At 39.4% G+C, this 3,294-nt stretch overlaps 1 long non-coding RNA gene across 1 annotated transcript in view; it reads left to right on the top strand.

Moving 5' to 3' along the window:
* The window catches only part of LOC110270702, an 11,611-nt gene extending 9,109 nt beyond the window's left edge, over positions 1 to 2,502 (top strand). Inside the window, exon 2 of the long non-coding RNA XR_002360345.1 lies at positions 2,416 to 2,502. This is a non-coding gene — a long non-coding RNA (uncharacterized LOC110270702). The remainder of the gene's footprint in view (positions 1 to 2,415) is intronic.

Here is a 3,294-nt window from a genome sequence, read left to right as displayed (position 1 = left end):
TTTGATGTATAAATCCACTTCCGGGGCCCACTTGGTGTGTGATTGGGCTGGGCTTTGAGTGTTACACGTGTAGAGGTCCTCCTTAGAGTTGAACGCCAGTTTCTGTGCCAGTTTGGGCGTTCAACTCTGGTTTTGGATCCTTATCTGGCGCTGGACGCCAGATTTGGGCAGAAGGCTGGCGTTGAACGCCAGTTTACGTCGTCAATTCTTGGCCAAAGTATGGACTATTATATATTGCTGGAAAGCCCTGGATGTCTACTTTCCAACGCAATTGGAAGCGCGCCATTTCGAGTTCTGTAGCCCCAGAAAATCCACTTTGAGTGCAGGGAGGTCAGAATCCAACAGCATCAGCAGTCCTTTTTCAACCTCTGAATCTGATTTCTGCTCACGTCCCTCAATTTCAGCCAGAAAATACCTGAAATCACAGAAAAACACACAAACTCATAGTAAAGTCCAGAAATGTGAATTTAACATAAAAACTAATGAAAACATCCCTAAAAGTAACTAGATCCTACTAAAAACATACTAAAAACAATGCCAAAAAGCGTATAAATTATCCGCTCATCAGGACCCAGAGTTTCTTTCTTCCAGTAATTTTTTTTTGAAAGTGCAGAATTTTTCAATGAGTAGCAACTTTCTCAAATAATTCTGTTAGCTGTGTATTATCCTGGATGCTATTAAATGTATTTTTTATCATTCGGTTTAAGAGATAATCTCCCATTCTATATATATCAAGTGTCAATTAGTTACTTTTTTCTCGTGGTCTGACTTTGTTTTATGATTTGTCGTCGATCTAATTTTTCATTAAACTAGATATTGATAAGAGTTGGATTTCAAAGTCATGAGTTGGTACAGAATATAGGAACGATTTGATCAGATTCTTAGATTTTGCATTGGCCAATGTATCATCCGATGGGATGATACGTTGTCTATGTCTGAAGTGTGGGTTCTGCCTATTACAAAATAGAGAGGATGCATTCGATCATTTGGTGATAAACCCTTTCCCGTCTAGTTACACATTTTGGATCCATCACGGTGAGAGATGCGGGGTCGAGCGCTCTTGTGACGGACAAGAAGATCAATCTGAACAAAATTTCAATGCCTCGATGCTTGATATGGTCCACGAGGCATTCAACTTCTTAGGACTTCCCGGCCACGAAGAAGACTCGGAGAATGAACATAACGGCGGCGTTGTGGATGACTTGCCTTACTTATACAATGAACCTAGTCGAGAGACCCGCAACTTTCGTGACCTACTCGAAGATGGGGAGCCAGAGTTATACCTAGGATGTTCAAAGTTCTCTAAGTTATCTTTCTTGGTGAGGATCTATCACATAAAGTCCATGTGCGGAGTGAGCGATAAGGCCTTCAGAATGATATTGGAGTTGCTCGCGGATGCCTTTGAGCATGCCCGGATTCCATCCACTATGCACGATGCCAAGAAAGTCATAAAAAACTCGGTCTCGCGTACAAGAAGATAGATGCATGTCCAAATGACTGCATGCTATACCAAGGCAACGTCCAAGAGCTGACCAAATGCAAGCAGTGTGGGACATCGAGATGGAATCATAAGACTAAGAAGAACTCTAGGGTGAGGATCAAGATGGTTGTTAAGAAAAACAGCAAACCACAAGCGGCAAAGACTCTTCGTTACTTCCCCCTTATTCCACGATTGCAGAGGTTATATATGTCTAGTAAGACAACCATTGACATGCTGTGGCATAAGAGAGGTCCTAACTCTGATGGTATGTATAGGCATCCAAGGGACACCGAGGCATGGAAGTCATTTGACATACGATATCTCGACTTCTCTGCTGACTCGCGCAGTGTTCGCCTAGCATTAGCTAGCGATGGCTTTAATCCTTTTGGGAACATGAGCTCGAAGTACTTAATTTGGCTCGTGGTTCTTATCTCGTATAACATGCTGCCCTGGATTTGCATGAAACTTACTTCGTTTATCCTCTCTATGATTATTGCTGGTCCTAAAATTCCTAGAAATGATATAGATGTGTATCTAGAGCCATTGATCACTGAGTTGAAGCATTTAAGGGTTGGTGTTGAAACTTATGATGCAGTCGAGAAAAAAACCTTCAAGATGTATGCTGCGTTGATGTGGATAATCAGTGATTTTCCAGGCTTGGGCAACTTATCTGAGTGGAACACGTACGGAGGGAGAGCCTATCCTACGTGCAATTTGGATGCTGAAACTAACCGGCTCACACAGCCAATTTGGATGCATATATTATATTTTTAGAACATGGAAACACTTGATGTATATTGCTCATTATTTACAATTAATCCACCCGGAGAATGTGATTTTATTAACATATTTTGTCCTCAAGTTATTTAATTTAGTAACATGTTAGTAGATTGTAATTGATGTTATATATTGACTGACATGATCGTAGTTACCAGAGAAATTGGAAGAGAGGGACCTCTTTCTTTGTGCCTCTAGCATCTTGTTTTGCAAGGCGATGGTTGAGGCCTCCCCGTTCTCTTCGCTGGAGCATGCAACATCATTTGCAAGAGACCTGTGGTTCAACACGTTGCCAATTCGGTCATGGCTGGATACATTCTCAGCACACAGGTACATAGGTGATGCTATTACTATTGCACATGGAGATATTAGGATGGTACGTTGTTATATGTCTGCTCGTAAAAAAGCTGTTTAGCTATATTTCAACCTGTCATAGTCAATCCAGATGTTTTATTGTCTGTAATTAAAATGCACTTTTGAAAGGCCTTACATATTTGAAACCCTGAACATTGCAGGGATTGCTTCAATTCGCAACAAAGTACCGCAAAAAATTTGGCTTCGGGTTCGTCACTAGCACGAACCTATTTCTTTTGCAACAAATACTGGAGGAGGTAGAGGTAAGGTTTGGATTTTATTTTGCACAGTGTCATTTGTGTATATATTGAAAAGGTGTAGTATGGTATAGAATGCACTTGGCATCAGGATTTAGAAAGGATACATATTTCATTTTATAATTTACTTGCTGATGTAGAAGATATATTAGTAAATTTCTATATTCTAAAATCAACAAGATAGATTTCTAATTTATTCACACATTTAAGATTAGCTTATTTATACTCTTAAAAAAATCACCCCTTCTTATTATGTTCGTATTGAGGTACAATTCTTTGAATTTCTAATATGGAACGTCAAGGCGATGATTTCTTATTAAACCAGCAATAACAATGAATAATCACTTTTCATGTTTAAATGGTGCAAAATATACAATGTATCTTGTAGTTGAATATATTATATATAGCAACATAAGAAAGTGAAGT

Source organism: Arachis ipaensis, chromosome B04 (assembly GCF_000816755.2).
Source record: "Arachis ipaensis cultivar K30076 chromosome B04, Araip1.1, whole genome shotgun sequence".
Classification (NCBI taxonomy): Eukaryota; Viridiplantae; Streptophyta; class Magnoliopsida; order Fabales; family Fabaceae; genus Arachis; species Arachis ipaensis.
Note: the sequence above shows the minus strand (reverse complement) of the source record. Positions and strands in the feature narration are given on the sequence as shown.